Raw genomic sequence first — 12,634 nt, forward strand, 5'->3', positions numbered from 1 at the left:
CCCCTTTGGGACCCTGAGTAATAGTTTCTGGGTCAGCAGCAGGGTTTTTATAAAGAAATTTATGTGACTCTGGAACCCTGTAGTATCTTTCTGGCTTAACAGATGCAGGGGGTAAAGAGTCAGGAGACAGGGCGGACTATGAAAATACATCATCTACAATGTCTAAAACAGGGGGGATAGCAAGAGGCCTGTGATGAGGTAGTAAAGGAAAGTCTCTGAGCCTTTTCTTAGAGTCTGAGTAGTCTTGGCTCTCCCAGTGGAAGTGCTCCCTCATGGTATGCAGGGTTTCCCCAAAAGAATAATCCTCAGGAGGAGAGGCTGACGGGATAGATTCTTCAGCAGCAGAATCCTCACAGGGAGGAAGAGAGTATTCCTGTTCAGAAGAGGAGTCAGAGAAAATGGAAACCTGATCTGACGATTCATATTCTGTCTCTTGCCTAGGCCTCTTATCAGAAGGGGGATGGGAACCCCTGATCAAAGTAATTAGGTCTTCGGCCATTTTGAGAATCTGTTTTTTAGGCATGAAGGCCTGTCCATGGGCTTGCTGAACTTGTTTCTTTGTCTTTAGTGGTGCTTTAGTCTTTGCCTTTGAAGCTGTAGTCGGTTTTACATATAACTGTGTAGGCCTGAAAACACCCTCAGAAGCCGATGCCTGCTCAGCAGCTCCAGACCCATCTGAGGGAATATTTTCCAAGTGTCCAATACCTTGAGTTTCCATTGGCCTAGTTTGCTCCATGCGGGAGTCGGAAGGGGCCTGCGGCTCTGAGGTAGCGGGTGTCAGGGGCTGCGAAAGTGCCTCAATGAGAACCGGCGACTGGCTTAGAAGAAGCCTTGTCGTCAGTTTTGGACCTCGGATGCCTCTCCTTTTCCTTTTCCTTGTGTTTCTTGTGAATTGCGGTAGTTGGATGGCTATCCAATGACATTGTGTAATTAAATCTTCGGCTAAAGTAATGAAATGCAAAATCGTACCGATGCTTAATAGTGTGTTGGTTACATCTAGCACAAAACCTGCAATTAGCAACATCGTGATCAGGGCCTAGGGAAGGAATACAATAAGAATGAAAGTCCTTATGAGGTATTTGCTTCCCACAAGAAATACAATTATTAACTTTTTCTGACATCGGTCTGGAGCAAGAAAAAAGTTTCCCCAATGGGGTACTTAGCTTTAAATGAAGACTTCGGATCTGAAATTCGAACACGAAAATCTCAGGAGTCGGCCGACCGGCACTTGTGAACTGCTTCTGCTTCGGGCACCGCGCAACAAGAAAGATTGGAGAAAATGGCATCGGCTACATCTTTTATACCCCTGGCGCACTGAAGTCAGGGAAGAGGCGACAGCAACTGACACCGGACCAAGACTTTGAAATTCAGGCCAACTGCGGGTAGCCTGCCAGCAGGATAACCCAAGAGTAATGACTGCAACAGTGAAATATGATGAACATCCCCTTCCGGACCTCGGAGGTTTCAGTTAGGACAGTTTCAGACCTATACCAACATTACACTTCATCGGATTTTTTAAATAGAAGTGTTATGTGTTACAATACCAAGAACAGCTCACAGAGCTAAAATATCTACAGCAGTACCTAACTTGGTTCAGAATATACCATGAAAGAGAAACTTTCTTTGGGGGGAGGGGGCTTTTCAAAAATGTAGAAGATATCGGCACACACAAACATGGCCCACAGCATACACAGCAAAACAAGGGCATGTAAACATGATACTTGCCGACGAGAGAAAGTCGCAATTGCAGTCCAGCTCGTTCTAACCTTTAAAATGGCTGCATGAAACACTAACGTGCAGCAGAAAAAAAAATAGATATAAATGAGCATGGCACACACAGATGCCGAAATGAGCATTAATAATTAATAACATGCTAAAATTAGAAAAAACAAATGAGCAGCAGTAGTGATAAATATACGAGCTATCACTATAAACCAACACTTGCATAAAAAAAAAGAAGAGACGGCTTATTCTGAGTATCAGTAACGAAGATAAATGCAGATAATACCCACCAAGCCGAATTCAGCATGCAGCATGGGACCTGACTAAAACAGAAGGCAGCATTCACACACGGGAACACAACGACTAAATAATTAACCGAGAACTAGCAGTATCAAATAAAATGTATAACCATAATACAATAATAATATACAAAATAAATATAATTATATATCAGCAGCAAGCAAATACAACAGAAGTAGGCTAATCTAGATAGTCAGCAGCAGCATACACTAGTGAACCACGTGGAACCCTCAAACAGAAGCATAAACTATACCAGGCAGCACAAAATAGGGCTAGAAGTGCATTCAAACAGGGGCTGTGTGTAGAATTACATTTTTAATTCACTAGGAAGACTTACCTTACCAATGAAGCAAAAAATGCAGATGAAGATGCAGGCAATCCAAACTTTTCAGTAGTCCCTCAAACAAATGCAGTTGACAGGATACACGTACAATGAAAAGGAGTTCCACACACCACATGGATTTTATTAGGTTGAGTGGGCTGGGTAAGGCAGATCTGACATCACAATGTGGGAGGAACACTGGCTCTTCTATACAGTATGCAAATCAGGTGGGGATTACATCACTTTGGGGGAGGAAACATCCTGATAGCTAGAGCAAGAGTAGATGGCAGATGTGACATCATAATTTCAGAGCCAGCTACAGGTTTTCCAAGTTGGTTTGCAAAGTGAAACAAAAACAGTATAGAAAGCTAGGAAGCAGAACAGGGAAAACAGTTGAGTGGGTTATTTTTTAAAGCTGCAAGAGTGATTTTTTTTAAGCTTTATCAAAGAACAGGGACTGGAAGAGTCAGCAGGTTGGGGAATCTGCTTTAATATCCTGTTGTTTTCCTTTAAGTTATTTGGACTATACTGTTACATAGTTATTGCATGCACCACAGAGCATATAGAGCTAGGGTTGTGCAAAGGTACTTTTAAGGAGAATTACATTAGCAGGACTGCTAAAGTAGGGCACTGGGAAGTGTTGTGGGTTGGAAAGTCCTCAAAATACATCATTCTAGAAACATACACACTTACAGACACTTGCCAGACTGGTAATGGCACATCTGCCTATCTATTTATTTGCACTATACTGTTGCATAGTTATTGCATGTGCCAAGGAGCTTATAGGGCTGAGCCTGTGCAAAGGTACTTCTAAGGGGGATGACATCAGCAGGAATGCTAAAACAGGGCACTGGGAAGTTCTGTGGGTAGGAAAGTCTTCAAAATACGTCATCCTATAAACATACACACTTACCAGAACAGGGAATGGAACCTGTCTATCTAGTTATTTGTACTATAATGTTACATAGTTATTGCATGTGCCATGGAGCTTATAGGGCTGGGGCTGTGCAAAGGTACATCTAAGGGGTATGACATCATCAGGACTGCTAAAGTGGGGTACTGGGAAGTGTACCATGTGGGAATGGCCTAAAACTGTTTCATCTACAAAGAAACAAACACACACTCACTCTCTCTCTCACACACACACACACACACACACACACACACACACACACACACACACACACACACACACACACACACACACTTACATTTGCCAAGACTGAGATTAGAACCCCTACCTATCTAGTTATTTGTACTATAGTGTTACACATTTATTGCACATTGCTTATAGGACTGATACGTGTCCAATGGTACTTCTAAGGTAAATGACAGCAGCAGACCTTATGAAGTAGAGCAATAGGAAGTGTACTGAGTGGGAACAGCCTCCTAATACTTAGACCTACACACATACACACAAACACACACACACACACACACACACACACACACATACACACACACACAGGCAGGTGATGTAATATTATAACCCCCACCTCAGTACTATTACACAATGGAGCTCACCTTCATGCTGGCATGTGCGACTGGTTATGACCGGTATGCCACTTTCTGCAGGAAGACATCACTCTATGCCATTTCAGGTATCTGTGTGTGTGACTCACTCTGTATGTGTCCCCATTTGTCTCTCTCTCTCTATCACTGTCTGTCTCTCACTTTCCCACATCTATGTGTGTGTATGCTTAACATATTATCTGTTGCCCATATATTTGTCTGTGTATCACACACAACAGATGCAGATATATCATATATGGGCCACCTACAGATAGCTGAGGATAATCCTATCTGATGGGCATGTGTAGGGAAAGTTAAGGTGTGCATAGCTGTGTGTATGCAAATATATATATTATAGTTTATATATATATATATATATATATATCTATATATATATATATATCTATCTATATATATATATATATATATATATATATATATATATATATATATATATATATATATATATATATATATATATATATATATATATATATATATATATATATATATATACACACACAATACAGTCATATATATAGTCCGATATGGGTTCTAACATGGCCTGTGATTCTGTAAGTGTAGGACCATGCCCAGTGTGACCTTCTATAGTGAGAGTGGGACTCCATTCCAGAGATAGGGGTACTCCAGTCTGGGGTTTTGTGTGCTACAGCCATATCTCTCAGAAGTAAACAGGACTTTCTTAAGGGCACTGGGTTTGTTTCAGCAGACATTTTCTGACATAACTGGAGTCTGACATTGCAATGTATTGTGTCATTACCTAGTGACAGACATCCTCAGATCATCACAGTGCTTTACCAGAGGAGTACAAGATGTTTGATGCACAGACCAATAATATGAGCCCAGCTCTATACATTCTTGTCCAAAAAGGCCAGTTGAATAGTGTGGCTACAGGCTACAGCCAGTTGACTGATGAAGCTGTGTAAACAGTCCAGCAACTTGGTGATATACTGGCTGGGGATCTCCTGCTTGTGTGGTATCCTTCTTACCTGAAAAGTTATATCCTGGTGTGGCCATACCTCCCAACTGTACATTTTTTGGCAGATTGTCCAGGTGTTTGCCTAAAAGTTTCTTCCAGTCTACATAAACTTGTGTTTTTGTGACAAGTTAGTTGCATATAATTACATTTACAAAATAAGGACAGACATTAGGGTTTCAGACTTCATAACCTAAAGACAATCCCTGCTATTGCAAACCCCCTCATCCTACTAACTTTCTCAGTATGTAAGGACAACATTTACAACACATGTCTATCATTGTACCTTTGTCCCATTTTATTTATGACGTTGCCCAGATGTCTTGCTGTCAGAGGTTGGGAGGTATGGGAGTGGGCAAAGAGTGCATTCTACTATCTAGACATGTCCATTATATTTGTAGTATATTTAACATAGCACTGTGACTTCCAGGCATGTCAGTGGCAGAGCAGTACAGAGTAATGTGGTGAACCATTGACAGTTGTTTATAGGTTGGTGGTTTGCTATGACCTTAGAAGGGTTTCGGCCCTGAAGCCCTTATAACCCACGCAGACAAGAATGTAGCTCATGTTAAGACATGTCAGCACACAGAGCCCCTGTCTGTCCAGCAGTGACACAGGTGGGATTGCAGGACTGCATTCTATGTTTCCCATGCACTTACATATGGAGCACATCACTAAGGGTATTGAGGCACATGACTTGCTGTTCACACGGAGTGTATTCCACATATGGGTGAGTGTGTGGCACATGTATCTGTCACACCAACAAACCATATTGATATCACAGCCAAGGTTGATTCTGTGCCTACAGGTTGATGGAGTGGACCTTGAGTTCAAGATGTGCAACAGTCCCATCAAGGCTGGGTCTGGATTTCTTTGTATGCCAGACAGGGATCACCTCACCAAAGTCTGCATGGAATGGGGTAGAGGGACAGTGCTGTTAGCCTATCTGCATAGGGTAGGTGTTTGGGGTTTGGGGTAAGGCCTTAGTTTTTGCAAGACCCTTGTGCGTGGAGTTGACATGGTTTGTGGTGTATAGGATTTTGTGGAGTTCTCATGTGATTTTGCCTCTGAGATGTTCATTGTTTGGGTTTTGTTTTTTTGCAGACCTCCACTTACATGGGTGTGTGTTGTGAATTTGCAGGTGATGTTTACTGACTCCTTACACTGCATGGCACCTATGTTACTGCACAATCTGTTCTGGTGTACACATTCTCCATTTGTCTGGCCAGTGGTACTCCTTCCCCTTATGTGTGTCTCTTTGTCCTTCTGTAGTCCAGTCACAGGATTTGGCCACAGTGACTGCTGTTATGTAGTTGTAATTCTGATGTGTGAGGGGTACATGCTGTTACATCGCACACAGGGTTGTGGACTTCACACCTCTGACTGTACCTATTTAGCAGGTTATCCATCATTGCACCACTCCATTTGCTGTGGTCCTTAGATGGTTCGTATTGCTATATGTTATTATGAGGCTATATGTGGACCTAGCTGTCATACCATCACAGACTGACATCTGCACAGGCCCAAATATGACAGTCAGACAAAGGCCCACACATGGGGACAGGGTGTTAATAATGTTCTGCCAAACATAGACAGATGGGAGATCAGTTTGGTAATTGCTTGTTTGCTCTTATGGGTTTGATGCCTGCTTCCCCACTGTCTGCCATTGCTCTTTTGACTTGACCCTTTCATGTTTTGCAAATAGTTGGCAGGCAAATGCAATGTTAGGACAAGCAGAACAGATATACAAGGCATACATGTGCTCCTTCTGTGAAAACCTGTGTCATTTCAGGGGTATGGCTGTTGGCCAGTGCCTTTTATACACTGGCAGTACACTGACCTTCAGGTACCTGCTGTCTTACTAGGCACCATACCTCTCAACTTCTGAGAGCCAGACATCTGGACAAAGCCATACATGATTGGAGGGCAGAGGCCTAAATGTAGGAATGACTTTTAAGTATTGGCCTTACAAAGCTAGAAAGGTGATTCAATAACAGGTTTTGCATTAGCATGCATGTTTCTATAGGGTTTGCAGTCTGACACTACAATCTGTCATTATTTTCTGACCTTAGTCTTGCGTGATTTGCCAGTAAATTGCCAGGGAACCACTATTTTATGTTATACAGACCACAATTATGATGCAAACCTCTGGACATTCTGCAATAGGTCTATACAGTTGAGAGGTATGATAGGCACTGTGTAGGTTACTCCAAGCTGTGTACTGCTCATATGTGTGGCCCCCTGCCCATGACCTGTACAGCTTTCCTGCATTAACAGATATTGACATCTGGACAGTGTGTACATCTCCTACCATAGGTGTAGCTGACATGCATAATAGTTGTCACTGCAGTTCTCGGAACATGGCCCTGTCAAAGATAGCATTGTACCTAGGCAACTACAACACAACAGCTGGGAGTAAGTGCTGGCCAAAATCCTGACAGTATCAACCACACATATTCATAGCTCATTGACCCCTGCATATTGTGGACATGCAACAATTATCATGTGGATTGGGACAACCCTGGCAATGTGTGCTCTGCTGCTATTTCCCTGCAAACATAAATGCTACTGCATTTCTATGGCAATATGTTTGGGGGGCAGACCTGTCAACTGTACACATTTGCACAGACTGCACTGGTATTTGCTTTATATTTTGGCTCCATTTATCACAGTATTGTGCCCTGTCTTGGAGACTAGAGGCATATTACTAAAGACCACAGGTCTGATTGTAATGCTATGCATTTGAGTTTCTGACTTCTTACCCTTCAGAACCTTGTTGCAATTGCAAGACCTGCTGTGCTATCACTGTGTAAGAACATAGCAGGATAGTTCATCATTGTCACCATTTGTGGGCCTTTGCCAGACATGTCTTTATGGTTTTCTTTACCTCTCAACTGTACACATTTTCACAGAATGTCCAGATTTTTGTCTCATATTTTTGCTGCATTCCTTCTAAAATCTATACTTTTCTGACAAATAGCTGAGGATTGAAGTAATTAAATAATGACAAACATTTGAGTTTAAGACTCCACGTCCTTCAGAAAATTCATGCTAATGCAAATCCTATTATTCTACCAACTTTCTAAATTTGTAAGAGCAATATTTAAAATCTGTCCCTATTTGTCCCCCTATCATTTTAGGCTTTGTCCAGATTTTTTGATCTAAGAGGTTGAGATGTAATTCTAAAGCTGACTTGCTGGGTGAGGCTGAGGGGTGAGTATGGGACCCCCACACTGGCACCCATGCCTGTGACCTATGACCCCCAGTTAGTTTGCCACCCACATATACTGCACTGGGATTTGTCACCTTGGGTACTACTGCATAGTGTGGGGAGGCCAGCATTTGGCAAACATGTCCTGGTGTCTGACATAGCTGTGAGTTGTCTGCTGCTATCCATAGTAGGGCACCCCATTCCCTTGCATGCATGCAGCAATACCATAGATATGCTACCAGAACATACTATTACATTCATTTATTGTTAAGAAGACTGACTTACCTTGTGCCTGCGGCAGTTGTGAGGACAGTGCTTGATGGCTGCCTATGTCAGATGCACGCAGGACACTGCCTATACATGGTAAGTTACAGGTAGTGTGATGTGTGCGTCATCCATTTTACTGTGTGTGCTAGTCAGAGAGAGGTGTCAGTCCCTGGGTGCCTAGACTGTCAGTGTATGTGCTATACATTGCCTCTTTGCCAAAGCCAAGACATACTGGGCATGCCTCCATATGCCTACAGGTGCTGGGACAGGGGCTTCCTCCTCCGAGTCCCTCTGTGCCTTTGGGGACCTTGGCAATGGTGGGGGGGCTGTGTGCTACTTCCCCATGCTGTGCCTGCTGCAGCTCTTGCCACAGGATCATATTGTGTAGCATGGCACATACTATGAACAGGTGTGCACATGTAGCTGGAGAGTACTGCAAGGCTCCATCAGATATGTCAAGGCAGCAGATATGTGACTTGAGCATCCCAAACACATGCTCTATAATGATCCTGTTTTGTGCATGTGCCTCATTATGGCATTCTTGAGTGTGTGCATTTCTAATAGGTGTCATCATCCACGGCTTCAGTGCATAGCCAGCATCCCCCACCAGATGGCTATATGGGATGTCCCCCCAGACAATCCCTGATACAGCTGTGAGGAAAGCCAGATGTGGGAGTCATGATACCTTCCAGGGCTGCCAGCACACCCATTAATAATACCCTAGGCATTGCACACAACCTGGCAGTTCATGGAGTGGAAGCCCTTGTGGTTTAGGTAGACCTTAGCCTGCTCACCTGGTGGTGCTATGATGTGGATGTGCATGCAGTCTATGGCACCCAGTATATCCGGGTAGTCTGTTACATGGTGGAAGAGCCGCATATTGCTGGTCTTCTCCTCACGGATACTGGGCAAGCAAATGTGGTCACCACCATGTGGTAGCATGCCATCAGGATCTGGTGGAGTACCCTGGATGCAGATGCCTGTGAGACTCCCATGATGTCCCCAGTAGGTCTTTGGAAAGTACCTGTAGCTAGTATTCTTACAGCTACACATACCTTGGTATCCATTGGGAAGGCTTCCCTTCTGTTGGCTCTGGATCAGAGGTGAGGCCGGCACAACTTGAGGAGTTGCTGAAGTATGTCTCTGTCCACCCTGTAGTGCTCTACTATCTCCAGATCCTGTAGCACCTGGCTGGTTACCCTGGGTCTGAACACTCTTTTCCTCCTCCTCAGTCTGGGGCAGTTTCCAGCATAATCCTCCTCACCGCCCTCAGCCACTAGCACATACTGATGACCCTCAAAAATTTTGGGCAGGTTTAAATAACCTTCTCCATCCTGGGAAATCCTCCACTCCTACCCCAGAAATAATATCAGATAAAAACCCCGAAGAAGTAGACAATACCTTTAACACTTTCTTTACGGATACTATCCAAGCCTTAGCTAACCAACTATCCACCACAGCCTCCACTGTTACAGAACTCACTCCAAAAACTCTTCACACTTTCCACCTACAACCAGTCTCTACTTCCATCATTCGATCCTTACTTCAAAAGCTTAAACCAACCACCCTCTCTGCAGACCTTCTGCCAGCTGAATACTTACAACTAGCTGCAGATGACATAGCTTACCCCATCTCTATACTTATTAATCGTACCATTTCAGAATCTACAATTCCCTCAATATGGAAAATATCATCGTAATCCCACTCCATAAAGGTGGCTCATCCACAGAATTATCAAACTACCGCCTATAGCCATAATGTCACCACTGGCCAAAATCATGGAAAATGTCTACACAAACAACTCCTTCACTATCTTACCCAGAACAAACTCCTGACCAACTCACAACATGGCTTTAGACCCAATCACAGCACTACTACGGCCCTCCTCTCTTTTACGGACATAATAAACCATAACCGAAATAACAAAAAAATATCTTCAGCACTCTTTCTGGACCTATCAAAGGCCTTTGATATGGTTAACCACCGACTACTTCATGATACCCTAAGAAATCTCCACCTGGATAACCTAACATTAGATTGGTTTCAGGCCTATCTCTCTGGTAGGAAGCAAGCAGTACTTTGGCAAAATAAGCTTTCCAACCTCCTTCCAAACACCATTGGAGTTCCTCAGAGGTCCATACTGGGACCACTTCTCTTTTCAGTCTTTATTAATGACCTCCATAAAGCCATCCCTGAGGCCACCTGTATTCAATATGCTGACAATTCGACATTAGTATGTTCTGACAAATCTCTTGACAAACTACTATCTAAAACCCAAAGCTGTTTTACAGCAATAGAAAAGTGGCTATCTGGACAGCAGCTAATCCTGAATCCAAAGAAAACCAAATTATTACTCTTCCATCCAACCCAAAAACTCTCTAACACTTCCTTTACCATACAATCTAATAATGGGACAATTATCTCCCCAGACTCCCACACAAAACTATTAGGGGTGACCATTGATAATAAACTCAAATTCGACATCCACATTAATCAAACTATTAAGACCATTAACAAGAAACTGGGGTCACTATATAGAATCAAATCCTTTCTAACACCAATTGCAAAAGTAACCATTGCTCGCTCGCATTTACTCTCTACCCTTCTATACGCCTCCCCAATGTTTACCAACCTTAATAAATCTGACCTAAATAAACTATCATGCTCCTACAATCATATTGCCAGATTTGCAACTGGTAAACCATACAGAACCCATCATTGTATTAACCTAAAATACCTCGGCTGGTTAGAACTCCCAAACCTTCTCCAGCAGAACCAACTCATTGAGGCATTCAAAATACTCAAACACCCTGAAAAGTCTCCAGCACTGGAGAATTTAATCATACCATACATCAATCTAAATAGCCTTCGGTCCTCGTGCAGGACACTTATTCAAACAGTCAAATCCTGTAACTCTGGAGGCGATGCTCTATTTGCCAATTCCATTGGTAAGATATGGAACTCCCTCCGCCCCAGTATTACCACCATTACCTCCCTACCTCACTTCAAAAAAAGTCTAACCCACCACTTCCAGTCTCACTGGCTTTGCCAATGCTCATATCCAGATTAACTTCTTCCTTTAAGCTTTCTTCTTTTTCTCCTCTATCAAGCAATCTCCTTCTTTTGTACTCTCCGTGACCTTCTCTCTCACCCCCTTAAGATTTTTTCTTTCTTCTCTATTCTACCTAACACTCTTCTCACACCTTTGAAAAGATGACTACCTAGTATAAGTATAATTATGCTGTTGTCCGTGTCTATCTGTTTCACAATGATGTCTTGTCCATGAATGCTATCCAGCAGATAAATTTTTTTTTATTAATTACATATATGATATGCCCTTTTTCTCTAACTTTGTTTGTTACTACAATAATGTATTAATATGTATCTATGTAATTTGTTTATAATTTACTGTAAATGTGGAGCTTTTCTCCCCGGGCCTCCGCTGAAAATGGACATATATCCAGTCGGATTCTCCCGGTCAACAAATGTAAAATAAATAAAATAAATAAATCAAAGCAACAGAAGCCCCTAACATTTTGTCAGTTAAAATTCCCCTGAGTGTGTACACCAATGGTGCAGAGTTTGTGGAAAAAACAGACTGAAAGGTGTTTACACAATCTATGCTGTTGTGCTGCAGATGCCACCTGTATGATTGGCTGGTTATGATACATTGCACCTGCCTGCTATTTTATTTGTACTTGATTGCTTTTATTCTGCTAGTTCCCTTTTTTTCCTTCCCATTTCTGCCCTTTTTAAGCCCCAACGCACACTGCGCAAACCCGCTGCCCAAATGTAAACAGTTCTGTTATTTCCGGGATTTGTTTTTGTTGTTGTTTTAGATCCGGTGCATGCAGTGCAAACCCATTTAGCTAAAAGTAAACACTTTGAAGCAGAAATGGCCCTCCCCAGACGTGAGCACGCTCTTCATTTCATGAAATAAGTCAATACAGCCTCAGACATACCTCCTTGCTTAGCTGTGCTTAGCTAAGCTCAGATGGAAGCAGTGGAGCTCCAATGTGCTTACATCAAGCATGATACACCCCCTTTTCATGTCAGCTGCTTCTCCTGCTTACACCATTGCCTTATACATCCTACACGGTTAGGTGCATCCAAAGAATGATCTCCCATTTAGTGATTCAGTAAAATGTACTTATTTGCATATCCCACTACCTTAGTCCCTGGTTACACCACTACACCACAGTCTTCCTCCTTAGCAGCCAGTAGTGTTACCTGTTATTGTTTTAATTCTGCATGCCATATACTATAATGGCAAAATGCAGATTTCATGTAAAATTGTATTTTC

Source organism: Protopterus annectens, chromosome 1.part2, assembly GCF_019279795.1.
Source record: "Protopterus annectens isolate FY-2018-M chromosome 1.part2, PAN1.0, whole genome shotgun sequence".
NCBI lineage: Eukaryota > Metazoa > Chordata > Ceratodontiformes > Protopteridae > Protopterus > Protopterus annectens.